Source organism: Herpailurus yagouaroundi, unplaced genomic scaffold, assembly GCF_014898765.1.
Source record: "Herpailurus yagouaroundi ecotype Mexico unplaced genomic scaffold, PumYag 190, whole genome shotgun sequence".
Taxonomy (NCBI): domain Eukaryota; kingdom Metazoa; phylum Chordata; class Mammalia; order Carnivora; family Felidae; genus Herpailurus; species Herpailurus yagouaroundi.
Genome location: NW_024412421.1, coordinates 34,740,181 through 34,756,752, shown reverse-complemented (window position 1 = coordinate 34,756,752; position 16,572 = coordinate 34,740,181). Strand labels below are relative to the sequence as shown.

The 16,572-nt window shown below is 61.6% G+C and overlaps 1 protein-coding gene and 1 long non-coding RNA gene across 2 annotated transcripts in view; one reads left to right on the top strand and one right to left on the bottom strand.

Annotated features, from left to right (window-relative positions):
* GSE1 (Gse1 coiled-coil protein) overlaps positions 1-16,572 on the bottom strand; it is a 392,532-nt gene that overhangs the window by 104,554 nt on the left and 271,406 nt on the right.
* Positions 13,164-14,858, top strand: LOC121009889 (uncharacterized). The gene is made up of 2 exons (XR_005780897.1): positions 13,164-13,275; positions 13,795-14,858. It is a non-coding gene; the product is annotated as an uncharacterized LOC121009889 (long non-coding RNA).

Genomic DNA, 16,572 nt, shown 5'->3' with positions numbered 1-16,572 from the left:
TTTTTTTTAACTATTTTTAAAAGACCCTAAACTATCAGTTTCTGTTGTCATTCTTTTATTGGTTTTTAATTCTCCGGGATTACAGGAACAACCTAGTAATTAATACTAAACCTTCCTCTACTGTATATGCTAATGGCAGGAGCCATAAAAATTAATTTGCAAACATGTCATTACACAATAGCTGTACAGGCAATAAACCTGTAATTATGGGCCAATCACAGGCAGGGTACAGAGGGAGGGATGTTCCCCCAATCCGCTGGGTGCCCCCCTTCCCCTGCTAAAATGGGGAAGGTGGTGCCAGAAAGGAGCTTGCCTTCTGAGAGCCACCTGTGGAGAACGCCGCCAGCCCCAGGGGAATGCCAAAGGGCTTTTCGGTCTCCAGCTCCAACTGGCCTGGCTTCTACGCGAGGGCCTCTGGACACGGCCAGTCGGGGGCCCTCCAGGACCGAAACAGGGCGGGGGGAATCAAGGCAGAGCCTGGGGGAGGCTCCCCGCCAGCCGGGCTGGTGGGGGGCGAGCCGTAAGAGGGGGGTAGGAGGCCCCACACTGGTGGGCCAGCACCAGCCTCTCCGCTTCCCCGAGGAAGGCACACATCTCTCTCCCCATAAGCATCTGAATGCCTGCATTGAATTATCTCAAAAGCCCAGGCCAACCCCTAATTGCTTTTGGCCACTCCCCGGGGAAGAAGGTGAGAGCTGCTGGAGTCTAGTGACACCAAGCCTCCTCTGGCCCCGGGTCTAGGCGGCTCCACGTAGGATGGTGACATTTCCTGGTGACAGGGACATCTGTACGGGAGGAAAAGGTGAGCGCCACGAGGGGAGGGCGGCTGCACCACAGCTCCTGACCCGGAGCCAAAACAGCTGAAAAATAGAAAGCAAAACCCCCGCTGTGCCAAGCAGCCTGCTTAGCGGGCAGACTGTCCGCTGAATGGCTCGCTTGTTTGCCATAATGTGGCTGAACGATGAGCTGGAAGGATTTTCCCTTTCCCACTGGCCCTTGTGGCTTGGCTGTGGTTTTTGGAACTCCTCACTATGGCCACTGAGTCCCAGGGGAGCCGCCCCGCCTCTGAGGGTGGCGATGGCCTGCCGGTGGGGGGGGGGGGGGGCGGGCAAGAAGGGCCGCCAGTCTGGGCCACACCTGGACCAGGTGAGAAGGGCAGAACCTCATGGGGATTCCGTGCAAGGACAGGACATCTCTCTCCACCCCGGTCTTCTCTTAGAGGCCGGTCGTGGCAACGACCCTCCCCCTCTAAAACAGGCAGGAAGGGGGGCAGGCTGAGCTTCCAGGGCCCCTTCCTACCGCTGGGACCACCGCCCGGCAAACCCGCTCCCCACTGCCTCCCTGAGAGCCCCCGGCCCACGCTGTCGGCCAACCGAGGGTCAGAGGGCACGCTGGGCCTTGTCCCGGGCAGGGTGCAAGGAAAAGAAAGCTGCTGCATTTCTCAAGGGGAAAAGCAAGCCGGGGGCTGCCGGCTGCTTCCCTGGAAGCCGAGTGGAGCCCCCTGGACACCCACTCTGAAGATGCAGGGCCCCCGCCCCTCCCCTGCGGCTCCTTCAAAATGGAGGGGGCCCAGACTCCCCCTAGCGGGGCTGCTGTCGCCACGGCGCGGGGACGGAGGCAGCCTCCCCGGCCAAGAGCGTCAGCTGAACGCCGTAAAAATAGCCTCCCCACACGTGCTGAGGACACTGAGGCTGCAGCCGGGGTCTGGAGAGCACAGCCGGGCGGGGAGGGGGCCGGCTCCCGGGGCCTGCTGCATTTGTGTCCCCACCGGCACGCCGGTGGCCACCTGGGCCAGGCCCAGAGGCCACCAGGCCACCACCACACCTGGAGGTGCTCCCCGGGGATCCCAGGAAAGGGAGCAGAGGGAAGGCCGGGAGCGTGGCTCACCTGAAATGCCCCTTTGGGTCTGCCCCCTCCACTTCCCTCTTTAGGATAATCGTGCCAGCTGATGTTTCCTGAGCACTCGGTCTTTGCCAGCTGCTGTGCTAAGCGCTTTTCACAGGGAACTCACTGGATCCTCATGACAATGCTGTTCAAGGTCACCATTAGGCGTTTTCGTTTTTCTAGATGAGGCACAGAGAGGTCAAGGACTCCGCCCAAGGACACACAGCCAGTAAATGGTAGAGCTGGGATTTCAACCTGAGCTGGTTCCAGAGTCCAGGTTCCTAACCACCAGCTTCGAGCTGGGCTTGCCAGAGTTCAAGTTTCAGCTGGGGGGAGGGGGCACCCACTGTGTGCCCTCAGGTGGTGACCTCACCATTTTGAACCTCAGTTTCCTCACCTGGAAGATGGGATGAAATCACTCCCGCATTCCAGGTTATCCAGGTGGATAACCACCCCGGTGCCTGGCGGCCAGTAAGGGCTCCATAAATACAGCTGTAATTACTCCCATGTTTTGAAAAACAGCCGTTGATGAGGCCTGAGTACACCCAGGGCTCCGTGCTACGTGCTTGGCTAAGGGTGTTATCTTATCTGGCACCTGCCCCCACCCTGGGAGGCGGACCTACAGTGACCGTCACCCCATTTTGCACATGAGGACACCGAGGCCCCTGGACGTGAAATCACTCACCCGAAGGGCACACAGGGAGCACACACACCCACTGGCCCCGTCTGTCCCGCTCTAGTCCTTAGGTGACTGGACGGCGTGCGAATGTTCTAAGTCTCAAGACAGGCAGGTCTGAGAGGTCCGGACAGAAATGGGGGCGGGGGGGGGGGAGCTCTGTCCAAGCATCCCTCCCGACGACATCTGCAAACCCAGGTCTGGCTTCCATCTTCGTGTGCAGTTCCCGCCTTTCCTCTCCTATTCCCCAGGGGCTACAGTGCACACCCAGGCTGTGCTGTCCCATCTTGGGGGGGGGGGGGGCCAGGCCTCAGGGGGCCTCCTCCAGCTGCCCCCGTGCCGTGGGTCGAACGGCGGTCCCGCCAAAACCCGTGTCCGCCTGGAACCTGCGATTGTGGCCACATTGGGAAAAGGAGTCTGTGTAGATGGAATTAAGTTAAGGACCTTGAGGTGAGGTCATCCTGGATTATCAGAGCGGGCCCTAAATCTGACAAGCGTCCTTCTAAAAAGACAAGAGAAGATGCATGCGGAGAGGCCACGCGAGGACGGAGGCAGAGAAACAAGGGACTCGACCACAGCCAGGGGGACACGTGGTGCCCCGGGAGCTGGAAGAGGCAGGCAGGACCCTCCCCCAGAGCCTTTGGAGGGAGTGTGTTGGGCCTGCTGATACCCTGGTTTTCGATTTCTGGCCTCCAGCACCCGGAGAAAATAAATCTCTGATGTTTTAAGCCACCCGGTCTGTGGTACTTTGTTACAGCAGCCACGGGGAACTAATACATTCTGTCACTTTGTAGAAATGAATGCCCTCCGTGCTGCCAACCCAGGGAGGCCCTGGGTGGCGTCCAGGGCTGGACGCCATGGGCCTCGGGCCAGCGGGGTCAGCCTCTCCTTCAGGTCTGTAGCGAGGGCCTGGGTTAACATGAAGGGGCCAGGACCCCCGCACGGGTGCGTGGTCAGGTGGCCCGTCCTCTGCGAAGCTGCAGTCAACACCCACTGGGATGGGGAGGCTTCCCAGTGACCTGCCCACCCTCCCGTCTCCTCCCTGGTGACCCACATTTGCTGGCTGGGGCCTGGGCAGCAGCCTGGGCTGTAAGGGATCATCGGGTGTGGCCATCTGCCCGGGGGACGGCCAACCAGCCCTGCCAGATCAGCCTACGAACCGAGGGCTTAGCTGGCCTTCTGCGTCCCAGCCGCCCCGTGAGGCCTGGGGTAACAAAAACAAGGAGCCCTAGCGGCCAGCTTTTCACCGAACCCGTTTCTCTCTCTCCTCTTGGGCTCAGACCCAGACGGTGTTTCTTAGCCTCGCATGCACATGTGTGGGGCCAGATGACCGAGTGCTGGCCAAGAGAACGCGGTGGAAGGGAATAACTCACCACTCCCAGGCCTGGCCCCGAGCCACCTCCCGCGGGAGCCTCCGTGTTCTCCTTCTGGGTCTGCCTCCCAGATGTCCGCTCCCAGGACGACCCGGACCCACGTCTAAAACACGCAGCACCTCCACCAGACCCCCCAAAGGTGGTTAAGAGCAGAGGCCCCTGACGCGGCCTCCTGCCGGATATGCGTCATGGGAGCACCTGGTGGAGAATTACTCCTGTCTAGTTTCCGACGTGAGTCGGAAACCGTTACTTGTAGTGCGATGAGCCGCTGGGACTCAGGGCCTTGGTTAGCTGAACACGTTACCAGGAGGTCCCCTTAACAGGCATCTACTTAATGCCCAGCACTGCAGTGGGTACTTTAAGTGCATTACCTATTTCATACCCACAACCAAACCAAGCCTATCAGGATCCCCATTTTTCCGATAAGAACACGGAGGTCCAGAGGAATAAAGTCGGCTTGCCCAAGCTCACACTGCCGGTAAGAGGAAAAGCTGGCCTCCGAGCCCCAGACCCTGCGTTTTAAGCTGCTCTCTGTGGTGTTCCCCTCGGGTAAGAGCCGGGAAAGAGGCTGGAGCTCAGATGCCCTTTTTAACGAAAAGCAACACAAACGACAAAGCCAAAGGGCAAGTCCATCGCACGGCCGCGGTCAACGCGCAGAACCGGGCATCCGGCCTCCAGTGCGGGCCCGCCGCTGGAGCGGACTGCCGGCGAGATCCGTGTTTGGGGGACCTCCTTGAGACGGCGGTGGGACAAGCCTCGGGCAGCGACCTGGATGGCCATGGCCAAGGGGCTCCCTTCTGGAGGCTGCGTGGAGGCCGGAGAAATCGGAGGGAGACGGTGTTGGGGACCGCCGGGGCCGCACGCGGCACATCCCCGAAAAGCACCCCCTGCCCTTCCCAGCCTGTCCTCACACGCCTCCCGGGGACAAAGGCCGGCCACTTCTGGAGGCGGTCCATTCATAATCCGCGACAGCTCTTGTCAGCGTTCTGTTTCCCGTGGAGCCAACAGAGCAGTGCCGAGGGAGGTCTCCGGGGGGAGGGAACATACTGGCGTGAACGTGCCTCCCGCAAACCCCCACAGGCACCTTCTGTGGGCGCGGCGACAGCCCGCGTGGGGCCTGCCTCCTCGGATTCGGCTCCGGCCACTGTCCTGATCTGCTGCCCGGGGCCAAGCCGACGAGGCTTTCTTCTCCCTCCCGGAGCCTGTGCACCAGGGACCAGGCGGAAGCCGGTTCAAGGCAAAAAAGGCATTTGTGAGCAGCCCTCCCTGCCGCCTGCTGCTGGGGACTGCTGGGGAAGGAGTGACAGGGGAGGGGGGGGCATAATTACCCGCCTGTGGATGACACGCACATCTCCCTGTCTCCCCCTGGGCCTAACTGCTTTGGGTCTCTGTAGCCCTCTGGCTGACAAGATGCGAGTCTTAAAAGGTGGCTGGGCACTGGCTTGCAGCACGATGGGGTCCGAGAGGGGCTCCCCGGGGCCCTTGTATCCTTCTCTAGCTTCACCTCGTGAAGAAATCCTGGCTCAGCCCTGCCACGTCCTGCCTTAGCATCTGCCTGGCCCACCCTGTCCCCGCTGTCCCCCACGGCCTGACCGTCCATCCACCCTCCGGTGGGTCCCCCCTGAACCCACGGGATGTCCCCAGCTCAAGACATCCTCCTGGAGACTAGCTCCCGGGCCAGGCACGGATGTGGCCCAGGGCTCCCTCCCTCGGCACACTGACATTTAAGGCTGGAGGGTTCTTTTTTTTTTTTTTTTAATGTTTATTTTTTTCTTGAGAGAGAGAGAGAGAGAGAGAGAGCGCGCAAGCAAGCAGGGGAGGGGCTGAGAGAGAGGGAGACACAGAATCCGAAGCACTGAGCCGTCAGCACAGAGCCCGACGCGGGGCTCGAACTCAAGAACCGTGGGATCATGACCTGAGCGGAAATCAAGAGTCAGACGCCTAACAGACTGAGCCCCCCCCAGGCGCCCCGGGGCCAGAGAACTCTTTGCTGCGGGCGGCCCTGTGCACTGTGGGATGTTTAACAGCATCCCTGGCCTCTACCCACTGGATGCCAGGGGCGCACTCTCCAGACATGGCCAAATTTCCCCCGGGGGGGGTGGGCGAAGGCACAAACTCACCCCAGCTGAGAGCCATCAATGCAGCCTAAGGGACCCCACCAGTGTGCTGCGGGACCAGAGTTTCAGACCCCGTTCTGCCATCAGCCTCGGACAAAAAAACGCTCTCTCTCGGCCCCGATTTTACCGCATAAAAAATCAGAGGGGCTGAATGGGGCCTTCCAGCTGTCCCAGATTCTCCGATGCTGCTTAGAGTCAATGGCTCCAAAGTGGGGACAAGCTTGTGTCTCAGTTAACAGGGCCAGGAAGGAAGGAACGCAACGATGTGAAGGTGCTCATACGACCAAAGGGGGGTGAAGGCCGCCAACAGGTTATGTGGCGGTGCCTTGGGCCTCTCAGTCATTCTCCTTTATCTCCACAGACCTCCTTCTCTCCAACCTAAGCAAAACCTGCTACAAAAAACAAAGTATATGCTATCAGTCATGTACACTCTAGTGTGATCTAGCCCCACCTCTGCTATCTTCACGGAACCATGCTGTGGGCCCGGTTGGAGCATCTCGTGACTCACTGGAGCAGCTCTAGGATGTATTTGGGAAAGGCAGGACAAAAGAGCTATTCTGCCCACTTGGGCCAAAACGGTGGTTTCAATTTCATAACATCATGTGATGAGGTGAACTTCCGGGTGCCCTGTGCTACCGTCCGTCTCAACAGCTGCCACGGAGGGGAGGGGACAGTCTCAGTCAAGGGCTGGGGCTGGGAGGAGTTACGTGGCCCAGAGGAATCGCCGTCAAGGGGTGGGTCCAGCAGGGCCCCCAACAAGTCAGGCCCTGAGCGGCTGGGTCCCCTGGGCCTCGTGACCCTAAGTCTCCTGGAAGCACCTGGGAAGCCCCAGCTCGTCTGGAGCTGCGGGGTGCCCCAAGACCGGAACGTTCTCAGTGGGCGACCACAGCCCTGACCCATGTGTCCCAAAGGCAGGATTTCCGGTTGTTCCTGGGGGCGGATCATCCCCGAATCAGCACTGCTTCGGCTTTTAATCGGGAGTTGGACGGCTGTTCCTGAGGCGGAGGGGAGAGTGCACCTGTTTACTTCCGCAGAGTGGGAGGCACGCGGGCATGGGGGGGGTGGGGGGGATCTGGGTCCCGGCACAGCTCAGCCCCCGTCACAGGTGCAGCGTGGCTCTGGCCTTCTCTGGCCTTCAGTCTCCTCCTCGGTAGGACGCTCGGACTAAATGATCCCCCAGGCCTTCCAGCTCCGCGAGCCCATGATTAATAAAACTCAGACACACCATCTGCTCACTCTGACATTTAAGAAACAGAACGGCTTTCCAAAGAGAAAGCTGCCCGGTGCAAGTCGCTTCTCCTCCCTCGCCTGCCGATCGAGGGTGGGTTCGCACCCTCCCCACGTCCCAGCCCTGACTGGGGGGGGGGGGGAGCCGACATGCGCACGGCGCTGTCTCCCCCACTCCACCCCAAAGGTCAAAACGGGGGAGCTCGCGGACGGCAGAGGCCCTGCCCCGCTAGAACTCTGAACCGACCCCCTTCTGGGACGCGCACCCTTTGAAACGCCTTCTCCGGCCCGAGAGCCAAACGTGCCTCCCGCCAACGCGTCCCCGGACTGCACGACTGTTAGCGCTGGCCGCCTCACCTTCCCCACTGGAGCGGCTGTCCTCCGTGCTGGGGAGTGAGAGCCCCTGCCCCCTTCACAGGTGGGGGGACCGAGCCTGAGAAGGGAGGGGTCGGGCCCAAGGTCACGCAGATGACAAGCAGCAAGGTTGGGGGGGGGTGTCACCCTTATCCAGAGTGATAGAGAAACAAGGTCTCAGCCCCACTCTGAGGCCACACCGGGATAGATACCCTCCGGGCCACCCCGGTGGCTCTGCCGTGGCGTAGGACGGCAGGCACTGGAGGCCAGGAGAAGAGAAGGAGGGGGGGGCGGGGGGACGTCGGGGGCAGGTGAGACCCTCCCCTGCCAGCCAAACTCCGGAAGTGCTTGTTACTCAGCCCCGGAGCTGAGCAGGGTCAGACCCGGGGCCCACACGGGTCTGCCCTCTGCAGCATCGGGCCAAGCGCCCAGGTTCTCACAGAGAAGAGCCCTGCGGAGGCCCCTGGCCTGGGATCTAGCATTCCTTGTGGGCTGAATCTCAGCAGACCCCCATCCAAGCTGGCCTTCTGCTGCAGTCGGCCCTCGTGGGGGGGGCCCAGCCGGTCTGCACACCCTTTCCCTGCCGCTCTCCTCCTCCAGGAAGGGCTCCCAGACCACTCTGGACGCGGTGGCTGCCACTCCCTCTCACCCTCTATGCTGGGCACAGCCCTGGTCGTTCCTCCAGTGCTCTGTCCCCACCCCCCACCCCCACTGCCACCCTGAACTGGGAGAAGCAGCAGCCTGGACTTCCTGTTTTCTCGTAGTAACGACCCATCAAATCAACCCCAAAAGCTGGATAAAAATAGCCCCCCCCCCCTCCCCCCCCCCCCCGTTTCTTCAAAGCACCAAACCGCTGACAAGACTGTAAGGAGTCGCCAGGCCAAAAAGGACAGGGACGTCAGAGCCCCGGAGCCGACTCGCCACAGAGGCCACGCCGGCCGTGAGCGCATCCGCAGACCCGGCAAGTTCTGAACTTCCGTTTTTATGGCCTTAAGGGTCGAGGGGGACAGAGAGCAAAGCCGGGGGCCTCTGCCCAAGGTGGAGCAGACCCTACCGGTAACGAGGCAGGACCCCAGAGGGCCACCCCGCTCAGGGTAAGAGGGAGGGGGGAGCCAGCCAGGCCTCGTGCGGAAGCCTCTAGGGTGGCCCTAGGCTCGTCCAGCCCTGGCCTGGGCGGAGGCGCTTCTAGAGCAACAGCGTTCCAGAAACAAACACAAGACCCCCTGAAGGAAGGCACCTTCATCTCAGGCTTCAAATTACACCCACTTTTTTTTTTTTTTTTTTTTTTGCAAATACAACGGGCACAGGCACACGAGAGATCCACGCCTCCTGGCCGAGCGTCAGCAGCACGAACAGGCGAAACAAGCAGGCCCGCCGGGACTCCAGAAGCCGGCACAAACCTGTCGCTCCGACAGAGAAACGAAAGGCAAGCCTGACGGGACCTGCGGGTGACGAGACCGTCACAGGACGGGTGCCGCGGCCTAACGCCGCCCCGGAACGCGGGCTCCCCGAGGGCCCTGCCGGTCCCCTCCGCCTCCCCCGGAACCACGGCCGGCTCGCGTGGCAGCTCCGTGGCTGTCGGGGGGACGCGCGACACACACACGCGGGACCCGAGACCGTCGGGGGTGAAGGCACAGCGGGGTCTGCCGCAGGCGAGACTTGGTGACTCACACCGCCCCGCGAGCAGGCGGGCGACAGGGCGTCGTCAACCCCCCGTTTCCCTTCGCTGTGACATTTCCGCGTGTGAAGGCAGGTGCTCGCGGAAGAAGCAGCCACCGAGCAGCCTCCACGGTGGGGGGAGGAAAAAAAAAAAAAAAAAAAAAACGGCCCCGAGGGTGTAATGACCGGCTTCGAGACGCCGAGTCCCTGAGGCTCGGCCCAGCACCCCCTACCGCTATAATTCCGAGTTCTCCGCCCTTTATTACAACTCGCGGCCTTGGCTCCCGGAGCATCTAGCAGGGACTCTTTCTGTGGGGGCAATTTCGGTGGCTGCAATTAGCTGAACAGGCATCTTTTGTCCCCGCTGAAGCACTCAATTGCAGGTGTAATTAGGTCCCCTCACCCCTGAAATCTGCAGAGAGCTGCCCGCCTTGACTAACTGCACCCACAATTAAGTGCTTACGGGCATGTGGCTGCAGCCGGCAAACATGTGCACGCGGCTAATCGCGGGGGCACCGAGCAGCCTTTCAAAAATAGACACTGTGTTGGAGAAATCCAGCCTTCTTGCATTTGTTGTTCAAACGGCTCTGTCCAGCTGGGAATAATGAGGAAAGACAAACACGCCAATTAGGCGAGGTCCATACATAAATAAACTGCACAGCTCCTTAATTAAGCCACTTACGGGAGTGGGCAAGGCCGCGAGGAGAAGGGGGAAGGAGAGCGGTGGCCCCCGTGGGCACCAGGGGGCGACGGAGACGCCAGCGGAGAGGCCCGGACCCCTCGGCCAAGGGGTGTGGCGGTGGTGGGGGAGGGGGGGGGCTGGCGGAGGACAGGTGGGCAAGAGGGAGGCTGGGGGAGGGAGGGCAGAGGGGCGGCCTGAGTGGTGTGTCCAGAGGGCGGGGTGCCAGAGGAACCTGCCCCCCCCCCACCCTTTCCCACAAGCCGGCTCTGCCTGGCATCTGACCTCCTCCCCGAGAATCACATCTGCTCTTGCCTCCCGCAGCCCCGCCTCCCCCCTGGGGCCTCAGAAGGGTGGCCGAGCCCCAGATCGAACCCCCTGCCTGCCTCCCGGGTCGGCTCCCTCCGACGCCTTGAGCTGAGACCCCTGGCCCTCGCCAAGCCTCCCCCCCGCCACCGGCCCCCGCAAGCGGGACCCACGCGACGTCACACGCAGTTGAAAAACAAAGGACACCGCGGCCTGGATGGAGCCAGCACACGCCAGGAGGTGCGTGGCTGCTGGTGACGGCGGCTACCTCTGCCCCCCTCCCTGCCACATCCACTTGCTGAACTCCCTGCCACGTTGCTGTATTGTTTCTAAACAATAAAACCAAGCAGATTATACTCCGCTGTAATCAGACAGGGAGAAAAGCTTCCCGCGCCCCCAAGTAGAGCCACTGAAAGCCATTTGCCTTTTGCAGAGCGCAGCAGTCCCGGCTGGAAGCAAAGGGCAAAGGCAATATTTAGATAATTAAAAACCCATTGCTGATGGGGCCAGCCGGTGGCCACAGGTGGCTTTGGGGTAGAGCAGCAATGGCTCGGAATGGCCTCCGTGCCTTCTCTCCTCCCCTTCCAGCCGCAATCGAAGCAGGCGGACAGGTGACCCCTGAGAGACTCTGGTTCCACGGTCCCTGTAAGACGTGGCCCTGGCCTTGCCCTTCTGCCTCACCTCTACTCTAGCCGCACCAGCCTCCCCGCCCCAACCCGGCTCTTCCCGCCTCAGGGCCTTTGCACAGGCTGTGCCCTCTGCCTGGGACTCTCTTCCTCCAGCTACCCACAAGGCTCTCTCCATCCCTCCCCGCCCTTCAGGTCTGCTCCCAGACTCCCCCTCCCCGCCAATGCCCCACCCCCTCACCCCACTGTGGGGTTTCTGTTGCACTTTATCCCTGCATTCACACCTGACAGATGTGTGCTCCTGTCTTTCTCTTTGGGACTTCGCTAGGCTTCGTCACCACCGGGTCAGCAGTACCGAGCCAGATGTCTGGCACACGGTGGGGGCTCGGTACTCAGTGAATGAACGAATGATACCCAGGCGGGACATGAAAGCAGCCCGGGGCAGCTGCCTCTGAACAGGGACCGGGCCATAACCTGGACTGGGAACGTGGTTCCGGAAGCTTCCGAGGAGTGCGGGTCCCTGCTCCGTGGGAGCCGGGTCTGGAAGACCTCCAGGGTGGCGGCCCGCCCAAGCGCTCAGGCCCCAGGCAGCCCCGGGCAGCAAGGGTGACCCCAAGCAGGTCCGGCTCTGCAGCTCGAGTCCCCTCCTTCGGCCCTTGAATTTTTTTTTTTTAATTTTTTTATATTTATTTATTTTTGAGAGACAAAGTGAGACTGGGGGAGGGGCAGAGAGAGAGGGAGACACAGGATTGGAAACAGGCTCTAGGCTCTGAGCTGACATCACAGAGCCCGACACGGGGCTCGAACCCACAGACTGTGAGCTCATGACCTGAGCCGAAGTCAGACGCTCAACCGACTGAGCCACCCAGGCGCCCCGGCCCTTGAATTTTTAAAGCTTGACTCGCACCGAGAATCACTGAGCTCCCGGGGGCACAGCCTCGCTCCTCTGTCTGATCCTCTTCCTGCCCCCCCTGCCCGAGCAGACGCCTGTGAAAATCACAATCAAGATCAGCCAAACCTCGATTATCTGCTGTCACAGGGACGGCGGACCGCGGAGGCGCACAGATGACCCAAAGCCCCAGTTTGGGGCCCCGTGACCCTGTCTGGGGCTGCTGCTGAGCCACCAAAGGAGTGGGCTTCACCTCATCCCCTCCCCCCCGCCCCCCTCCCTGGGGACTTCCAGGATGGGTGCCAGGCCCCACCCGTCGGGCGCGATGCCTCAGGCCTTTTCACCTCCCCCTTCTCCAACTCCCTGCAGGGCGTCCCACACACGATGTGATCTGTCCCTCATCCCTCATCCATCCCTCGCTGCCAGCTCGGGACCATGCTGGGGCTTGAGTTTCTGGAACCTTCCCTGTTGTGACCCATGAGCATCCTCGATAGTGACTGTCCCCGGGGCTACACGGTGGCCAAGGCTAGGCCTGCTTCCCCAGCCACTTCGGGGCTGTGTTGGCCGCTGCCTCCTCGATGCAGGGAGACAGGCGAGGGAGCCGTTCCTGCCCAGGCAGCCCCCCGGGGGTAGGAGCCCAGGGACGAACAGGCTGTGTTCAAACCCACCGCCACCTGCCACCCGGGTCCTCTCTGGACCTCAGATTCCTCCCAGCTCCGAGCGTGGATGAAGGACCTACCGCCTGGAGAGCGGAGAACATTCCGGGCCCCCCAGGAGGCTCGAACTTTCCGCCATCGACGAGGTATGGCTAACATCCCCGTGTCTCAGACACTTGGGTCCCTGCCCAAGGTCGACAGAGGGAGGGGGGTCGCGGAGGCAGACATTCGGCAAGGGGCACACACCCTGGAGACCCTCCCTCCTGGGAGCGCGGGTGGTGGCCCTGGCTTCAGGAGGGGCCCGGCCGCTTCCACGCCACCCGTAATGACCCGGAGCGGCCCCACTACTCCTTTTCCGAAGAAGCCCAGATCCAAACCTGCACATCACCCCACTTCCCTAGAGGAAACAAGCCAGTGAGCCCCACAGAGAACTCAGAACTTCCTGGCCTTCAGCCAAACCCACAGAAGCTTGGCTGCTGACCCGGCCCATCCTAATTCTCAGGCAGTTCCTGGCCCTCCCTCCTTGGGACACTTCTCCCTTAGATATCCTGTCCGCGTCTCGCCCCCACCCCCACCCCCCCTTTCATGGCCCTGGGGTCTGCACTGTCACAATCCCCTCTTGCAGCCACTGTCCCCACGGCCCAGCCCTTACGGGGCGTCTCCCATTTGGAAAGCCCAGAGCCCGGGCCCCCCCAGCCTGTATACAGCAGCCGCCCCATGAATGCACATCAGAAGGCCGAAGGAAGCAGGGGCAGGGCTGGGCCCGGAGGCCCACGTCCGAGGGACTTTGGAAAGCTGATCCCCCAGGCCCCGTGGCGACACAGGCAAAGTGGGGGGAGGGGGTGAACAAATGGTCCCCGAGGGGCCCGGGCTCAGGACGGGCTGGTTTGGCCTCTTGGCCCAGCCAGCGGGACTGGGGTCTCGGCCACATGCAGCTCCAGATTAGCAAAGGGCTCACTCACTTCTGCTTTCAGGGTGTCATCCCAAACCACCAGGCAGCCTTCCTCTTATCAGCAAACTGTCACGCCCAGAGGGCTGTGGGTGGCTTTGTTTTTTATTCTTCCCTCCAGGGAGCCCTGATAAGGAGGCCGACCTTTACCCTCCAGGGCTTCCCCTTGGTGGCCTGGAAAAGCACCCCGCCTCCCCGCCCCCCAACCTAAGCAGAGATGGGCCTGGGGCTTCCAGAGGAGAAGTCCACTAACCCCACCCTCAGTCCTGGCCTGGGGAGAAGGAAGCCCCCAGGGCGGGGGTTCCCCAGGTGGCCTTGCTGGGGTCCCAGCCCGTAGGTGGCCCCCTCATGTGGCCTCTGAGGTCTCAACGGCAGGCCGCATCTCCCTTCTGTTTCCAGAACCATCCAGCACCCAGGAGAAGCTGGTCCGGCTGGCTGCTGGGAGGGGAGGGCTACGCACACCTCAGCTCCAAGAAACAGACGCGGGCAGGGAGCTGGAGCCTCGCACGTCTGACTCCTCACCCCCAGAACAGCCCCGAGCGTCTGTGCGTCGGTAAAAGGACGGCCGAGCACCACGCGGAATCCCACAGAGAAACATCGCTCGGCAATGAAGAGAACAAACACGGACACACGTGGCAACCTGGACAAACATCAGGGCGGAAGGTCGCGCAAAGGCAGCCAGACACACGAGGGCAGGTGGCTCCGTGAGGCTCCGGGGCGGGCGGGCGCGCCTCCCCTAGGAAACGCCCAGAAGCACGGAAAGAGAGCAGGCCTGGAACAGGCCGCCAGCACCGGCCACGGGGGGGCCGAGACGTGGAAACCACCCAGGCGAGCGTCGCGGAGGCACGGGCTCACAGCCCACGCCACGCACACACAGCCGTCAGGGAACGAAACCCCGACGCGCGCTGCGACACGCGTGGTCCCCGGGGACGTTACGCTCCGCCCGCGAAGCCCGTCACAGACCGCAGACGGGCAGGTCCCGAAGGATGCCACCCCCGGAGACCCCGCACTGGTCGGATTCCGACTCGCGGGCCGATGGGGACAGAGTTCGCGTTTGGGATGACGGAAAAGGCCTGGAGGCGGGCGGTGGTGAGGGTCGCGCCACAGTGAAGACGTGCTTCACGCTGCTGAACTGACCGCGTAAAACCAGATGAGACGCTACGTTTTGTTTCGGCTGTTTTGCCACGAAGTCAAAAGGAGGAGAGACCCTAGCCTGGAGTCAAGGAAGGTCATCAGTGGCCACCTGGCTGGGGTGGAGGGAGACTGGGTAGGTGCACCTGGGAAGGAACTTTCTGGAGGGAGGGCCACGTGCTGCACGAGGACCAGGGCGGCGGGAGCACAGACAGATGCCTGTGTCAGAGGCCAAAGACCACAACTCTCGAGATGCCTGTAGTTTACCGGACGCAAACCGTATCCGATAAAGTTGATTCTGAAAGTAAGAACAAAACAAACTTTGAGCTCTCGTGTCCCGGTATATGCGTCCATTCGCTTCCCGGTTATTTCTACGTTGCACACGTTAACCATCTCTCCGTTATAAAACCCATGCAAAAAGAGTATCTAAGAGATTAGACACACAGAGTTCGAGCATATTCTTCCCGTGTCAGAGGGCTGCTGTGTGTCCCCTGCTTTGGAAGACGGGGGTCGAGGCCGTCTGTGCGAGGGCCGGTTCAGGGGCACAAGGGTAATGTCGTGGGGACAATCCCCAGCCCCTGAAGTCTGCTGACAATAACCACGAACCCCGAGGCCCCGGGCACATGACTCACAGGTGAGACCAGTCTTGGGCCACACGCAGCCCCCCCCTCTCTGTCACACACGTGTAAGAACAGATGTGACCCCCCCACCCCCACAAATACCCACGGGGGCAGGTGCGGCAGAATCCTGCCGGAACCTGGGAGTCCAGAGTCCCAGACCAGAGGGGTAGATCCGTCCTACCCCCCCGCCCCCCCCCCAGCCTCTGCCCAGGGTCACAGCTGGAAGCAAAGCTGGGGAGGCGGGGGAGGGGGGGGCAGCGGGAGCCCAGCTTCTAAGAGTGAGGGTGGCACAGTGGTTATCACTGAGGGGTCTGGAGCAGGAGTGCGTGCCCAGGTACAAAGCTCACTCTTCCACTGTTTCCTTGTGTGGCCTTGGGCACATTCCTCCCTGCCTCAGTTTCCCCACATGTGTGGTGGGGATGATGACACTCCCTGTGGGGGCAGCGGCAAGAAGGGACAGCGAACGTACGAGGCACTCTCCGCTCAACTGTCATCCTTTCAGGACACCCCTTCCGGCCTCTGCAACCGCCCCCCCCCCCCCAGCTCCTCCCCAGGCTCCATGGGGGGAGGGACAATCTCCCTGCAGCCCAAGTCCAAGTTCATCTGCACGGGCGGGTCTGTGTTTATCCTTAAGCTGTCCTTTTCCTGCCCTGGGCCTAGCACCTGGCCCCTCCCTGGCCCATTGTCTCAGGACCCAGGGCCATCCGGTCCATCCTGGCAGGGGGACAAGGGAGCCCCCCACCGCCACTTCCTTACCACAGCTCAGACTCCAAGTCCCTGGCCCAGCCCTTGGCCAAATAAACACCAGCGCACACGAAAGACATCCCGGCAAGGCTGTGAGGGGCAGTGACAGGGTGGGAGGGCCAGGCGGGGACACAGCTCCCAGGGTATTCTGCTTAGGACGCCACTGGCGCTGTCCCCATGTTCAGGGGCGCCCCCACCCCGCCAGCCCTCGGGTCCTGGGGAGCTGGAGCCCATCCAGGATGGACCTTTTATTTTTTTTTTATTTTTTATTTTTTTTTAAATTTTTTTTCAACGTTTATTTATTTTTGGGACAGAGAGAGACAGAGCATGAACGGGGGAGGGGCAGAGAGAGAGGGAGACACAGAATCGGAAGCAGGCTCCAGGCTCTGAGGCATCAGCCCAGAGCCCGACGCGGGGCTCGAACTCACGGACCGCGAGATCGTGACCTGGCTGAAGTCGGACGCTCAACCGACTGCGCCACCCAGGCGCCCCAAGGATGGACCTTTTAGCAGAGGGCCTCTCTCTCTCCTGCCCAAACCCACGCAGAGGCCTCTGCGGCCCCCCTTCTCCGACTGGCTGGGATCAGCTGTGCTCACGTGCGCATGACAGAGCTGTCTGTTTGAAGTAAGGGCCACCCACTGCCCCAGGTCAGGAGGTGGCAGGGGACGGAAGCCATGGCTGA